Source organism: Haliotis rufescens, unplaced genomic scaffold (assembly GCF_023055435.1).
Source record: "Haliotis rufescens isolate VD_foot unplaced genomic scaffold, xgHalRufe1.0.p SCAF_1, whole genome shotgun sequence".
NCBI classification, from domain to species: Eukaryota; Metazoa; Mollusca; class Gastropoda; order Lepetellida; family Haliotidae; genus Haliotis; species Haliotis rufescens.
In genome coordinates, this window is record NW_025963779.1 from 42,945,273 (window position 1) to 42,962,373 (window position 17,101).

The following is a 17,101-nucleotide window of genomic DNA, read 5'->3' on the forward strand; positions in this document are numbered from 1 at the left end:
TTTACCATGTTCCAGTTGACAGTAATAGAGATGAGGCGGATATTAAGATACTATATGAAAGGGTAACCAAGTGGATACAAAGCGCTAAACAGTTGAACTTTTTCTCATCAGTGTTTGAAACCAGACAAGTTAGTTTTTGTATTGATTTGGCTGCATCTTGTACGGGTTTGAAGCTTCTTTCTCATAATAATTGTTTTTGTCAGCGAGTAGAACTGCATGCTGCATACATACCTGTAGTAAGCTGCCGTCCAGAATAGCGTTGTGATGTAGTAAATGGGTATATAAAGAGTAGTGATGGCCTACTGTTCGGTCTGTTTGCTGTGGTGGACAGTAATGCCCCCACACCGCGTCTCGCTGTCAACTCTCTGCTGTCCCTCCACTAAAACAATGCAATTGGAATTCCTCACCAGAAACATGATATGCCTGCTCATGAAAGTACAAGTGGGTGTCGGAGCCCGCAATTAATCTTTAATCAGAATACACGGTTGGGTCTGGCACGATATGACAGTGCAGAGGGATAGGCCGGGACCCCTCATTCACCCTACTTCCATCCAGCCTGGCCCCACCCACTCGTCATGACGTCAGGATATTGTGTGCTTGGCGAGCTGCATGCCTTATGTCAGTGGTCACACCACACATTTGAGCCCACCCTAAGTACGCTCTGTAGTGCGCATGCCAACCTGGTGCTTTCACATTTTTTAGAAATGGGCACAATGAAGCCCTAATAGTTCGGACATCCTGCTTTCCAGGCGGTACCTGTTGGGAATGTCTATACCAATATACAACGATTTCACTGGGATCGTTGTCATTTGGATTAACGTGGCCAATGTACCTGAGACCGCGGCATGAAACTTTGCACTTTGTAACATTTTTAGTTTTGTTTTTGACTTTTCAGTTTATGTCATGTCTTCAAGTAGGTCTGGCATTGAAAACACTCGCATTATTCATTAAATCTGCTTCGCGTATATTCACTTACTGTCACAATCGTCTTGATTATGGCATGTTAACAGTAGGTTATGTTAAAAATATTTATCATCCATTTTGGTAGAATTCATATTTGAAAAAAATGATTAATTATTCTTCTTTGAAAAATTCTAACTGCACTAATACAGAACTTTAAGAGAGCTTTCACAGCATTTAATCTTCAATTTGAAATCCCAATGATCTGTCTACAGGTACGTCTTTCAAAGGAAATTAAATTTTAAGAAGACTCTTATTTTACCTTGAACCAAAGACATTGTTAAGAAACTGTCAGTTGTGTACATACTTGGAGGACTCAGGGTGTAACATGACAAGTCGTCTATAGCTACGTTCCATTATGCACAATGCATTTTCTTGATGCTGACACGTGGTGCAACGAGGTGGGAATACATTTGTGAGATGCAGCGAGTGAGGAATACAAACGCAGGGTTCAACAAGTTGGGAATGTGTGAAAATAACGGCGATGCGAGATTTCCTGTTTTCTTGATTTCAAAGTTTGTCCCGTCGTGGTATAGCTAAAATATTGGTGAATGACGTGTTAAAAAAAATAATCAACATCAATAACAACAAAGATAATTCAGATTTGAATATTTCGCAACGTCGGACAAAATACCGTTAACAGGGTGTGATTAAAATACATATAGACTCACTGTTCTTTTAACCGTAGATAGGCCGTTGAGTAGAACTATATGCACGTTCAACGTTAGCGGGTCGTTACCGCTGGCTTAAAACCAGCCACTTAACAAGTATTTATTCACGCTTGTGATGTCAACAGTATCCAGGGCAAAGCGGCTGGACAACCATTAGCCGCTCGAAGAATTTTCTTCATAAGACATCATCGACATCCGTAGTCCAGCGAGCGGCTTTACCATACCCGTTGACTAGTCATATCAACTGTTATATTGTTCACTTTCATTACAACATATACCTGACTACGGGAGGACACGATCAGGTTAGGAATATAAGAACAACAATATATTCGCTGACCAGGTAAACGGTTCTTTTGTGCATGATTCGATGAAACTAATCACTTTTGACACGATATTCATTGACTGCACTTGAGTGACGTTAATCTCAAGGATGAATCCCATTATCGATTCCATCACTTTCTATTGAACGATAAACACTTGACACTTTAAGTAAGTGAAAGTTTAGCTGTGAACAACAAAGACATACGATAATTAAGCCAGTTGCTGCATTAATTACCCCAGGGTGGTCGTGGCAAGGAATTAATTCAGGTACACGCTTGTAGTGGCCGCTCCTAGGCTATGGGGACGCGGGAAAGAGGTAGCCGATGTGATTACACCAAGGGTCAGGAAAGCGTGAGAATCAGTAAGCGTCTTTAATGTTGTAGATGTAGCGGGTAGATAAAGTGCCTTGACATTTTCTCTGTGAAGCATCATGCCAATGTAAGGAAGTTTAAGTTGCGTTATTTTTTGTTGTGTGTTGAACCCTGATATAAATATACTGTACAAATACTTGTGTTATGTAAACTTCTTCTAAGTTTATGTATAATGTCGTCTTTCTGTTAAATTATATGGTACAGTTTCGGTCCGCTATGCGTAATACCGTGTGTTGATGAGTATATATACTGTGATTAATGTCTTAAGGTACTACCGTCGGTAGTGAGTTTTGATAAAGATATACTAAAGTTAGGGTCTGCATGGTGCTATGCCCATTTCGAATTTTGAGATAGACCTGACTGTTTGCCTGTCATTAGACACATCCTCAGATGTTGTCCTAAAACCACAAGTCCTTTATTTTATCCGCTTTAATTCATAATCATAGTATTACGTTTCAGATTAATAGTTCGCTGTTTGGGGTGCAAGTATGCAAATGAAACAATTTTTAGGCTAATATCGCACATATCCAGGGGAATGCTTACCTTCCATTGTAAGGGCATGATCATCCGTCTTCTATGACAGCAACGCTTTACCGTCCTATTATGAAGGCTTCCCCTAGATCGCCCGTACTTAAACGAATTCCTAAACAGTAGGACAATAATTGACCTTAATGCCTTTGAATATTAATTGTATATGTTAGTGGGCGTTGGCATCTTTGCGATTTCAACGACAATGTCATGAGACAAACGATCTAATGATCGATCACCAATTTGCCTTCTTACACATATGTGTAAACATTGCCCCAAGGTTACCAACAGTCTTCAAAGTTATCCCCTACTTTCTGTGAGTGACTGAGAAGTAGCGTTGCTAACACTAACAGGCAGAGAACAACGACGTACATACACATGTATACTCACTGGCCCAGTCACATATGTGGTGCACGAAGACATCTAATATACGCGATGTTGTAGTGGTGTTGGATAGATTGAACGCGTTGAAGAGTGTGTGAATGTTAATGTATGTGTGTGCGCGTGCGTTCGTGCGTGTGCGTGCGTACGTGCATACGTGCGTGCGTGTGTGTGTGGTAGATTGATAATATGGGTGAAGAAGTGTATGTGGTGGTAGTGGTGTGTTAACGGGTATGGATATGTGCTTGGTTGTTTTGTGTGTTACTGTTAATATGTGCGAGAAAGTGCGTGTAGCGGTAGTGATGGTGTGTTAATGTGTGTAGTCGTGGTGTGTAATGTGTTTGTGTGTTGGTGGTGTGTGTTTATTTGTGTAGGGCAGTGTGTATGTGGCTGTGGATTAGTGTGTGTGGAAGTGGTAGTGGTAGTGATGTGTATGTAGTTTATTGTGTGTGTAGTATGTTTATTAGGATAAGGTGCGTGTATGTGTGTGTGTGGTGGCTTGGTGGAATATTGGTGTTAAATGTGTGTGGGGAAGTGTTTGAGATGGTACAAGGTGTTAATGTGTGTGAAGAATTGTGAGTTTATGTGCTACAGTATTTGCAGTGGATTGTGTCAAGAAATGTGTATGGTGTTGTTTATGTGCTAATGTATATGTAGTGGTTTGTGAGGGGAAGTGTGTGTGGTGGTGGTGGTGATGGTGTGCATGTGCTTATGTGAGTGTGGAAGTGTGGTGTGGTAGTGTGAGTATGTGTTACTGCGAGAGTGTGTGTGTGGTGGTGGTATGTGAATGTGTTTACGTTTTTGAGAATGTGTGTTGGGTGGTAGTGGTGTGTATGTGTTAATGTGTGTGAGGACGTGTGTGTGGCTGTGGTTTGGTGTGTGTGGAAGTATGTCTGGTGGTGGAAGTGTCTGTGGTGCTGGGAGTACTGTGTATGTGTTTATGTAGGTTTGGTTGTGGTGCGTGTGTATGCGTGCGTGTATGTGTGTATGTGTGTGTGCGTGTGTGCGTGTGTGTGCGTGCGTGTGTGTGTGTGTGTGTGTGGTGATATGTGTAGGATGAAGTGTAGAGTGTGTGGAATTGTGTGTGAGGATGGTGTGTGTAAATGTGCTCATGTTAGGGTAGTGGTGTGTGTGTGCACATGTGAATGTGTGTGAGGATATGTGCGTGGTGGTGGTGTGTGTATGTGTGTGATGAAGTGTGTGTGGTGGTGGTGGTGGTGGTGGTGTGTATATGTATCAATGTTTGCGAAAAGGTGTGTGTGGTGGTGGAAGCAGTGTGTGTGGAACTGTGTTGTCATGGTGGTGTGTGCGTTAATACGTGTGAGAAAGTGTGTATGGTGGTGGTGATATGTGTTATTGTGCGTGGCGGTAGTGGTGTGTATGTGTTAATGAGTGTGGAAGTGTGTGTAGCGGTGCGTGTGTGCAGTGTATGCAGGGCAGACCCTGCTCAGTTAACTAAACTTCAGATCGATGATGATCTATACAAGCAGTTAACCATAAACTAATACACTTTAAACGTATAACACCACACTCTGAAGAGAAAACACAGGACTCCGTTCAAAGACATAGAAAAGAATAATAATCTGGCCCATCTGACAAACACGTTGATGGAACAGGTTTGTGATGTAATATTGACCGCTTTGAAGTCAAAGTTGAATGCTCCATTGTTCAATGTACTTATACCACAACGCATTGGTCTTATTGAAAGCAGCGCCAATGAATCTAATATCTTTACATTTTCGTATATTCTCACAGTTCAGGAACCCGAGGGGTAAACACATGAATACAATTCGTAACTCTCGGGTTTTGTTATTTCAGATAAGAGATGACATTTTTCACTTGTAAACAATTATTAACACTGACTCTGAAATTATATTGGAGTTCGAATGCGACCATACATTGAAACACCCTAAGTAGGTCTTGTGCCTATTGCTTGAACCTGATGACATAAAGTTGGAATGTTAGGAATGTTATTCTGAAATACCTGTTGATTTGTTAACGAACGATCAACCCAATTGTCATGAGATTTTACAGTTGTTTAGTGCAATAGTTGTATGTGGTATATATCCTGAACAGTATATGTGGTATAATACTTCCTATCTTCAAGACAGGTAGTCCCAGAGACCCCATGAACTATAGTCTCAATACTAATCTGAAAGTGGCAGGTAAACTTACACAAAGAAGTTATGCATGCCCTTATATATTTCATAATTGTTTGGTCCCAATATTTGCAACAGTCATGAAAGATATAATTAGGGGAAGAATTATGTTTTCTCGAGATGATGTAATCAGTCATGCGTGACGAAAGCTCACGTGCCATGCATGGTATGCCCGTGCAGCATGCTGCCCTCGAGTATCTCTACAAGCAGAATATCCAAACGTTAAAATTGCTTTCTTAAGCTCGGTTTTAAACAATTATTCCATGACATTGTGTGACCATGGCACGAAGGTAACGATCAAACGCCACAAGATGGCAAATAATCGACATACATAACGCAGGAATGTCTTGTAATGCCATTGGTCGAAATTTGGGGTATCATCACACTGTCGTAAGCCGTTTAGTCGAGAAACATGCTCAGACCGGTAATGTGCAGGACCGTCCCAGATCCGGTAGACCCCCTGTGACGACACATCGCGAAGACAGGGACCTTCTTCGTCTCATACGCCGAGAACGCTTTTTAACAATGATGTTATAGAAGAAGATCTCAACCCCTGTTCATATGATAACTCGACTCTCAACAGAGATATTACTTTAGAAGAAATACGCTCAGCTATCTCGCGACTGAAGCGTAATAAATCCTCAGGCCTTGACTTAATTGAAAATGATTATTTGATTGATTCAATTGATATTCTGGGTGACTGTTACGTTTCGTTTTTTAATTTGATTTTATCCACTGGTGTTATCCCTGACTCTTGGTTGACGGGAGTGATTCGCCCAATATATAAGAAAAAAGGTGACTCTCTTGACCCGAATTCTTACAGGCCCATTACCATTCTGAGCTGTTTAGGAAAGTTATTTACTTGTCTTTTGAATTCCAGATTAAATAGTTACTTAGAATCAAATGAAATTCTTAGCTCATCGCAGGCTGGCTTTCGAGAAAATATGTCAACACTTGATAATATATTCATCTTAAATATGCTAAATCAGTATTTCAAAAAATCAAAACGAAAACTTTTTTGCGCTTTTATCGATTTCACAAAAGCGTTCGACAGTATTTGGAGAGTAGGCCTATGGTACAAGATGTTATCATACAATATAGAGGGGAGATTCTTCAAGTTAGTGAAAAACATGTACAGTAATATAAAATCTTGCGTTATGGTCGATAACCAAATTTCTAACTTCTTTTATAGTTATTCCGGGGTTCGACAAGGAGAAAATCTCTCTCCATTATTATTTTCGATTTTTCTCAATGATTTAGATGTATATCTTGAGAGCAAAGTTTGTAGGGGCGTTGACATCACTTGTGTTCATGATGATTATGTGTATATGTGTATTAAATTCTTTATTTTGTTGTACGCAGATGATGCTATACTTTTAGGTGAATCCCAGAAAGATCTCCAAAATTCTCTTGATGTGTTCAAACAATACTGCGATGTGTGGAAACTCAATGTTAACATTGCCAAAACTAAGATTATTATATTTGGAGGAGGCGTGGGTAAAAAATCTAAATTATTTTTTCAATTTGATTCTAAACCAATTGAAATTGTAGATAATTATACGTATCTAGGTATCAACTTCCATCGCAATAGAAGATTTAATACCGCAATAAACGATTTACTGTCTAGCTCTAAAAAGGCCATGTTTGCACTCCTGAAAAAATCAAGAAACCTCAATCTAGCACTTGATACTGTAATCCAATTGTTTGATATCTTAATACTACCTATAGCCTTGTATGGATGTGAAATATGGGGTTGTGAAAATGTTATAAACATTGAAAAATTTCACCTTAAATTTCTAAAGTTTGCTACTGGGTTGCGATCATCAACTCCTAACTTTATGGTTTACGGTGAACTTGGACGTTTTCCTGTGAACATTACAATTGCTAAAAGAATGATCTCATTTTGGTATAACTTAGAAACCATATCTTCTCCTTTCAAGTTGTCATCACGCATCCTTAAACTGTTCAAATTAGATCACACCCTCAATATTAGTAATAGTAACGTATGGATATCTCACATAAAAAGTATTTTAAACAGTTGTGGCTTGACATATGTATTTGATAATCCTGGTTGCGTTTGTAAACAGTGGCTTGTCTCTATGGTAGAAACAGTTCTTAAAGATCATTTTATACAACAATGGAGGGATGATATAGATAAAAGTTCAAAAGGTAATTACTATAAATTGTTCAAAGATTTACCGTCGTTTGAAAAATACCTCCTGTTACCTGATTATTTCTCTCGACCTATTATGTCATTTCGGACATCGAATCATTATTTACCTGTAGAGACAGGCCGCTGGAAAAATATACCCAGAATCAATAGAAATTGTAACCTATGTAGCTCACCGGCGATAGCCGACGAGTTTCATTATTTATTTAAATGCTCCTTTTTTGATACCATGAGATCACATTATATTCCAATTTATCTTTGTAAATGGCCGAATCTTGCAAAGCTCAAGGTTTTGTTTACCTCAAATAATTGCTTAATCGTGACAAAATATCTCCAGATTTATAAGAATTATTAAATAATACTGTCAGAAGATAAGAACAACACTACAAACTACAACTTACCAAGTGATCACTACAATTAATTGTTTATCTTATAACTTTATTTGTATTGTTCCTGTACCACCTATGGTGGTTTGTTGGAATAAAACATTGATTGATTGATTGAACAAGTAGTCGTCTGAAGCATCTGTGGTTGCCCAATCGTCGTTTTAGCACCAGAACCGCCAGGAACCGGCTGAAAGCAGCAGGACTGAGGGCTAGACGAGTCATAAAGCGTCCCTTGTTGAGAGATCACCACAAAGCTGCTCGTTTAGCATGGCGTATTGCGCGATAGAACTTGATTCTGAGAACTTGGAGACGGATCCATTGTTCAGACGAAAGTCGCTTTCTGCTCCACGTCACTGATGGAAGAACGAGAGTTTGGAAGATTAAACCGACTGTTGCATACGGCGGGGCCTCGGTAATGGTTTGGAGGTATATCTCTCATGATTGCAGGTTGGATTTGGTCACCATAAAGGTCAACTTAACAGGGGCTCAGTACATACGGGACATTTTGAGGCCAGTCGTCGTTCCTCATTTTGACAACCACCATGTTGCTACTCGACCTCAGTACATGGATGACAATGCCAGGCCTCATCGTTCGCATGCAGTCGTGGATGACATGAGGGCCAATGCAATAACGACTCTACCCTGACCAGCAATGAGCCCAGATTTGAACCCTTTGAGTATGTTTGGGATATTCTGGGGCGGCGCATACAGGCACGAGATCCTCCTGTACAAGATTTACGCCAATTGGAAGCAGCATTGCATCAGGAGTGGTTGTTGTTGACCCACCAACAGATCAAACGTCTGACTGGAGGCATGCGACGTAGGGTGGAATGCGTCATCCGGGCACGTGACAGTTATACCCGTTATAATGATCTGTTTCACGTGTCATGTCAAGTAGAGACTTTAAGGAACATTTTCACATGAAACTTCAAACGTAACTCGTTCACTTAATCCTGCAGCTCCATTTTTTAGGCATTGTCTAAGGTCAAAAACAGTACCTGTATTACCATGATGTTTCTGTCAGTAAATTTCAATCACAACTCACCAATATCTTCTTTATTTGTTGTCAAATGTTTGTTCTATCCGATGACATTGGTATCGCCCAGCTCCTGTGGTCAGTCATCCCATCCCGTTTGTCATGTTTTTTTCTTTGTGTATATTTGCAAAAGTTATTTGTAGCAGACCAAAGCATGGTTTTCTATGTATATCGATATTGTGTTAATTCATAATACTGAAAGGCAATAGGCCTATAGTACATGTTATAAAGTAATGGGTGTATAAACAATTATTAGGTAACATATTTGGAACTTCTTAGGTTCATAGCATGCAATATGTACATTGGCATTTCTTTCGTTACAGCATTGTTACTTGACTTTAACGAAACACGCTTCTATAAACTAGGATAATGCATATACGTGTTGTGGATGCAAGACGACAAAACTAACACTCGCATCAACAGGGTTTATTTCGTGACGTTTAACGTAATACAGTTTGTAGTTAGAGCCATGGCTTTAGGAACAATTGGTGACAGTTGATGACAAGTTGGTGACGAGTTGGTGACGAGTTGAAGCGTCGACAAGTTGATGAGGTTCAGAAAAATGTGTCTTTACATAGCTCAAATATAGCAGGCAGTAAGGTGAGAACCTGGCAGCATGGAGGTCCAATACACACTGGTGAGCATGTGCTTCGAAATGCATGAGCTTTGAAGAGGTCGCGACATGAGCTTTGACATTGCACATGAAGGTTAAGGTCACGAGGTAGTGGAAAGTTCCTGAGAACACGTAAACATTGTATACACATATCTTAGAATTGATAAATATTACGTGGAAATTGAACAAAGAACATTAGTGTAATAATAAAGTGTCTTAATCATTGGACCACCATGAATAATAAGTTAAATGAATTGTAATAATTTTAACTTGATTTCATGTCATTTCACTAACAGTTTATACTTTGAAACATTAGGAAATCTTGCATCTAAACACTCGGCCTCTTAAACATACTCACGTTGTGTTTAACAGAAAAAAACAGACCTACAAAATTGCAAGATGACACTGTTATAAACAAGACGTCAAATATACATTTTAATCAACTGTTTGAGGGAATGAGTAAAACGAGTTTGTGAATAGGTCTTCGCAGTTCAGAGTCTTTTGTTTTCAATATGACACTCCTGGCATATCCGCTTTCATCAGCCTCAGTTCCGGTCACACGACCCATAGACAAAGTGCTTCGGGGAAGTGTATCATCTTTTATGAGCACGATATCGTTCAATTGGAAATTGCAGTTTGGAGGGTTCCATTTTTGACATTGTTGTAGTGTTACAAGATACTCTCTTTTCCAACGTGACCAGAAGACATTTGCCAGATGTTGAATGCGTCTCCAACGTTGACGTGCATAAACATCGTTTAGCTGAAATTCGCCAGGTGGGGGAATAAAAACTTTTGATTTCATCATGAGAAGATGATTTGGCGTGAGTGGACCAAGATCGTCAGGGTCACTAGCAACTGGAGTAAGAGGTCTTGAATTCAAAATTGCTTCTACCTCGCATAGGGAGGTTCTGTACATTTCATCATCCAGTTGCTGACTAAACTCATGAAGTAAATGATTCAGGACAGTGCGGACAGATCTGATCAGCCTTTCCCACACTACACCCATATGACTTGCCGAGGGTGGATTGAAGTTCCATCTAATGTCTTGCTGAAGCAGATGAGAATGTAACTTTGACTGATCCAAGTCATCTATTGCTTGACGAAGTTCCCTGGCACCGCTTTTGAAGTTTGTACCGTTGTCACAGTGGATTTCTTTACCTGGACCTCGACGAGCAATGAAGCGCCGAAGAGCACTAATGAAGGAATCTGTGTTCAAAGAATTTGCGGTTTCGATATGAACGGCTCTACTGACAAGGTATGTAAAAAGTGCACCATAACGTTTGACATACTTACACCCTTCTTTCACAACATGTGGCCCAAAGAAGTCAATACCTGTAAATGTGAAAGGAGGCGCTGGGTTGACACGGTTGGCTGGAAGTTCTGACATTAGTTGTACACTTGTAGGCATTTTATATCTTCTGCATACAACACATTTGTTGAGAACTGACCTTACAGCTGAGTTTCCGTTTGGAATCCAGTATGTTTCTCTCAAGGCAGGCCACACGTGATTACGACCTGCATGGCCAAGTTTATCATGGATCTGTTGAATGATCAAGGTAGCTACATGACTTTTACGGGGCAAGATAATTGGATGTTTGACAAGCTCAGGCACATTTGCTTTGCTTAAACGACCACCAACTTGCAGTAAACCATCGTTTAAGGAAGGATTAAGCTTTTGAATGGAACTGGTCTTTGGTAATTTGACATGTGCTCGGCCTCTTTCCTTTGCTGTGCTCTTCAATTGGACAAATCTAAGAATGTTTCTTTCAGCTGATGCAAGCTCTTGGATGGTGAGGGGTTCATTCATTGCAGTGGATTGCTTCTTCAGAGCGCTTTAGGATTGCGATTTCTTGACCTGAAGAAAAGCACAGAATCTGCGGTAAATTGCAACATCTCTTTTTAGACGATACCATGAAGAATAATGATTGATCAAAGTATCTACTGTCTCACTATCAGCATTGACAGCTTCTTCTGACTTTACCATTCCAGCGTATTCATGACAATCGGAGACTGGCCATTTGTCTTCAGGAGTTCCAAGAAACTGTGGTCCATCAAACCAGAGTGTTGACTTGAGAAACTGCTTACAACTTGAGCCTCTAGAAGAAATATCTGCTTGGTTACCTTTTGAATCAATGTACTTCCATTGCTGGGACTCACTGTAATCTCTGATCATCTTCACACGGTTTGTTACAAAAACTGGAAATCTGTTCCCTCCTTGCTGTTATAGTGAAGAACTAATGTGGAGTCTGTGTAATAAGTGACTTTATCAATGCTGATGTCCAACTCGTGCAACAAAAACTGACCAAGTTTAACTGAAGCTTTAGATACTGTCATTTCAAGCCTTGGAGTGGTCAGAGTTTTCAAAGGGGCTAGCCTAGTAACAGAGCAGTGTGTATGTTATCTTGGTCATCACATAGTCTAAGGTAAGCTGAACATCCGTACCCGGTAGTACTAGCGTCAGAAAAGATGTGCAATTGTCTGGAAACAATTGTGCCAAAAGAAGAAGGCTTGAAGCAGCATTTAACAGTTAAGCCTCTTAACAATTCCAACTCTTGAAGCCATTGTTCCCATTCTCGTTTGTGCTCAGTGCTGACTTCATCAGCCCAGCCCAAGGACCTGTCCTTACATTAGTTTTGAAGGATCTTTTTGGCAAGTAGCAAGACTGGTGATACAAGGCCTTAAGGATCGTACAAGGAAGACATTGTAGACAAAATTCCTCTCCTTGTCATTGATTTCTTCGGCAAATCTACAGAGAATTTGAAACTATCTGACTTTATATCCCATTGCATATCAAGTGCTCGTTCCATTGGAATGTCATCATAATTCAAATCAATTGTTTGGATTTCCTTAGAACAATGTTCTGTGGGAATGGATGCCAAAACATTTTGCTGTTACTAGTAAATTTGGTAAGATTAAATCCCCTTTCTGTGCATGCAGATTGCAAATTGGTTATCAGCTCAACAGCTACTTGGTTGTTTTCAACAGACTTGAGACAGTCGTCTACATAAAAGTTACTTTCTATGGTTTCGATAACTTTTGCGTCATATTTTGACTTTGCATTTCTTGCAGAAGCTTTCAGTGCATAGTTTGCAATAGTGGGAGATGACACTGTTCCAAAAGTTCAAATCGCCTTTAGGCCACCACAGAAACCGGAGAAAGTCTTGTTGTTCTTTAGGCACTTTCACTTGGTGGAACATTGCCTCCACATCACCCATAAAAGCAATATCATCTGAGCGGAATCTTGTGAGGACACTAATCAAAGAGTTGGCCAAGTCAGGACCCTGTAGCAGAACATCATTAAGTGAACAACCATCAAATTTAGCATTGCAGTCAAATACGACGTGAATCTTATTTGGCCCTTTTGGGTGATAGACACCATGATGTGGTAAATACCAGGTTTTACCTTCTTGTCAGTGCAGTTTATCTTCAAGGACCTCACAAGCATATCCTTTAAACAATATGGTGTCCATAAATTTAACATAATCTTTATGGTACCTGTCATCTTTTAGAATATTTCACTTTTGCCAAAGGACACGCTTAAAAGCTTGTTCCCAGTTACATGGGACTTGAGACTCATCTCTAAATGGAAGAGGAATTTCAAAAAGGCCATCAACGAATTTGAGATTTTGTTCAGTGTCTTTCATAAAACGACGATCTCCAACAGAATAGCCTCGTTCGTTTGGAGTCGATCCAAGATCATGTTCGTTGAAGTCTAACTCAAACAATTTCAAAACTGTTTCAGGGAGCAATGCATTCTTTTGACTTTTGCATTTCTTTCAGAACAATTCTATTACATACTAAAGTGTTGTTGGAAAGATTGTGTTTGAGCTGTATTGGACCATTAATTGTCCAACCATGCCTATAAAGAACTGCAAAGGGTCCTTCACCTAGGGGTGGAACAACTTCTAATGGCAGTAACGCAAGTGAACAGTTGCTGCCTATCAGTAAACCAGTGTCAAGATTAGGCATGTGTACTTGTAATTTGTCAGAAACAGTTTTAAGATGAGAAAATTGTTTCAGTAGTTCAGGCTTTGGAATGTGATCATGATCTACGGCCATAACATCTCCGGAAAATGTACGTGGCAAATCTACGTGCTGCGTGTCGTCAAGATCTGAAACCACAAGGTCATCTACAGCAGATGTCATGACAAAATCTATACCATTCATTGTCTGAAGCTTTAATACAGTAGGCAAACGCTTGGCACCAAGTCGATCTCGTAGATCTTCCGTGATAAAGCAGCCTGTACTACCGTTATCCAACATGGCATATGTAGTGATAACCCGATTACTTCCCTTCTGTTTCACATTTACGTGAAGATTAGGCTGAAGAACAGTTTCGATACAGTTGTTTGACTTTGAAGCATTACAACTTGCAGCAGCATGAACCTGTTTGACAGGAGTACATTGCTTGTTACTACTTTCAGACACTACTTCCTTTGGCTTTTTCATTGGCTGGAAGTTATTATCGTGCATAGTGGTAGGATGACATCTACTACAGGTTTTGCAAGTGCGTCTTTTCAGACAACCTTTAGCAGAGTGATTGAGGCCATAGCAATGAAACATCGGTTACTTTTCTTTAAGAAGTCACGCTTCTCGCTGAGAGACTTTTGTGCAAAGGATCTAGTCATCAAGATCGTGAGGTTGTTTGCACAAATAACAAGTTGAAGAAAATCGTTTACCTGTGAAGTGTCGTTTCCAACTTGAGTTGCTAAACTGGTTGACTGATTCCTGTGAGACATCTGCTTGGGCTTGTTGTGGGTCCCCTTGTGATATAATGCATCGTGTAAGTTGGTCAAAGCTTGCTTACCGAACGTTGGTTCGTTCGCCGACTTGGCTGCAAAGCCTATGAAGTCGACCAGGTCTGGAAAACCAATGACTGGTTTCGAATCCTTGCTTGGGTTACGCGATCCCTCCACTTGGTCTGCAGATACTGTGGAAGCTTTAAGACAATTGCTTGCATATGTGGAGCATGATTAAGACCAAGCATGTGTGAAATGTTTTGCATTACATAGCAACATTTAATCAGGAGAAAGGAGAACTGTTTAGGTCCCGCATAGTCATCAATTTTCAATACGGGCCATGAAAGAATTTTGTTCAAGAATGCTGTAGAAACTTTATATGGGTCACCATATTCTTTCATCAAGAGATCTCTTGCCTTGCTGTAGCCAGTATTTACATGCATGTAGAGACGTCCAGAAACAAGATCCTTTGCCTCTCCCTGCAACTGTTGATCTAGGTAGTAAAGCCTATCAGCATCGGTCTGCGTGTATGGAACAATCCGGGCATCGAACGCCATCAAGAAAGCGGCATATTCAATTGGGTCACCTTTGAACTTGCTGACTTCCAGTTGTGGTAAAAACATTGCGTGGGCCATCTGTCTTTGAGTCTCTAGGAAAACATGGTTTGATGAATGAAGTTGATTATCAGATACACATTCATGATCTTGATCAAAGTTCATTGAAATATTCCTATTTTCTGGCAGAAAGTCATTTGCATTAGGATCTAACCTTGGTTGCGAGGAGTGATCAATGTTGTATTGTACAAGATTGGAACAAGGATTCGACAGTTGCCAAGAAGGCCGGTCAGTGCAGTGATTCGCAGGATCGGATCTTAAACTTCATCTCTGTTGTCGACTTTACCTCAGCATCGGCAAATATTTGTTCTCTTGCACTGGTCTTGGCGATCTCCATGTCGAGCTCAAGCTCTTTCCTCTTCAACTGTGTTTTATTCATGGATATCTGGGCCTGTGTCATCGAATGCAGCATAGCCTTTTCTGGGCGGAGCTCAGCAAGTTTCGCTTTCTCAAAAATATGAGCAGACCTAGTAGAGCTAATGGTAGACTTTTTAGAAAATTAACTGAACGCTTAGATAGCTCACTGATTACAGAATTTTGTTTTGAAATGGATCCTCTGTTAACTTGATCAGACAACTCACGTTCAACACGTTGGATCCAACTCACGACCAAATCCCTGAAACCATTAGCTTCATTCAGCTTAACCGCAGCATGCTGAATAGACTTCACTTTCTCCTCAGGAGTGTCAAGTTCACTGGAATAGATCTGAGAGCTATTTTCGTAACTGGAAAACAAAGCAGCAAAATTATCAAGAAAAGATTTAACTAAATGCAAATTATCATGATTGTTCATAAGAGAAACAAGTTCATTTTTGCACTGATTCAACGCAGAAAGAGCGGCAGTATTCACTTTTGCCTTTCTCCGTAAGAATTCTCTGTCGTACTGGACGTTGTGAAGTGTCCTTATTCTCTTCACCTCCCAACATGTCCCAGTGTTCGTCCTCTTCTACAGGATTGGGAACGTCAGAGTAATCCCTCATGTCTCTTGTAGCCATTACTCTTTAACTTTTAAGAATACAGATGTCACTTTTCAACAATTAACACCTGTTGTGCGATAAATTGCTTCACGGTTAAACGTTAAATCCCTGTACTGTTAAGCAATAAACAGTTCAAAATCAACTTCAAACGTATCCCGGACTGAAACTGATAACCGTTTTGAACAGTCTAACATGAGTGTGTATTGGCCTCCTTTACGGACGTTGAATATACTGCAATTTTACCAAAAATTACACCCTACTGTCTGTATATTTTTCTGAACTAATGTGGATGCAAGATGACAAAACTAACACTCGCATCAACAGGGTTTATTTCGTGACGTTTAACGTAGTACAGTTTATAGTTAGAGCCATGGCTTTAGGAACAATTGGTGACAGTTGATGACAAGTTCGTGACGAGTTGGTGACGAGTTGAAGCGTCGAAAAGTTGATGAGGTTCAGAAAAATGTGTCTTTACATAGTTCAAATATAGCAGGCAGTAAGGTGAGAACCTGGCAGCATGGAGGTCCAATACACACTGGTGAGCATGTGCTTCGAAATGCATGAGCTTTGAAGAGGTCGCGACATGACCTGTGAGCTTTGACATTGCACATGAAGGTTAAGGTCACGAGGTAGTGGAAAGTTCCTGAGAACATGTAAACATTGTATACACATATCTTAGAATTGATAAATATTACGTGGAAATTGAACTTTAGAATATTGGTGTAAAAATAAAGTGTCTTAATCATTGGACCACCATGAATAATAAGTTAAATGAACTGTCATAATTTTAACTTGATTTCATGTCATTTCACTAACAGTTCATACTTTGAAACATTAGGAAATCTTGCATCTACACATGTAATATGTATCAGTGAGCTGTTATCTGAGTTCAGCATACAGCGGACATTTTAGTAAGAAATGGTACTCATGGTCAACAGTGTTTAAATCACAAAACTAACAATTCTATGTTCTCCTAAGATCCCCATATATCTTCCCGTTTCGATAATGAATTCGTGTGAACTACATCTGAATCTTGCAAGTGCAATTCGAAATGTTTTAGTGTTACATTACATATGTATTGCCCTCTACAGAAACTGTTTTTAAAGAGGGAATAAGTTGACAGTTTACTGGATCATGATAGGGGGAAATGTTCATATCTTTCGAAGTCTAAGTGAA

At 39.9% G+C, this 17,101-nt stretch overlaps 1 protein-coding gene across 1 annotated transcript in view; it reads right to left on the reverse strand.

Annotated features, from left to right (window-relative positions):
- The window catches only part of LOC124115358 (protein odd-skipped-related 2-like), an 80,322-nt gene extending 79,772 nt beyond the window's left edge, over positions 1 to 550 (reverse strand). Inside the window, exon 1 of the mRNA XM_046476304.1 lies at positions 232 to 550. The gene's annotated coding sequence lies outside the window, so the exon portion shown is untranslated. The remainder of the gene's footprint in view (positions 1 to 231) is intronic.
- Positions 551 to 17,101: the final 16,551 nt, after the last annotated feature.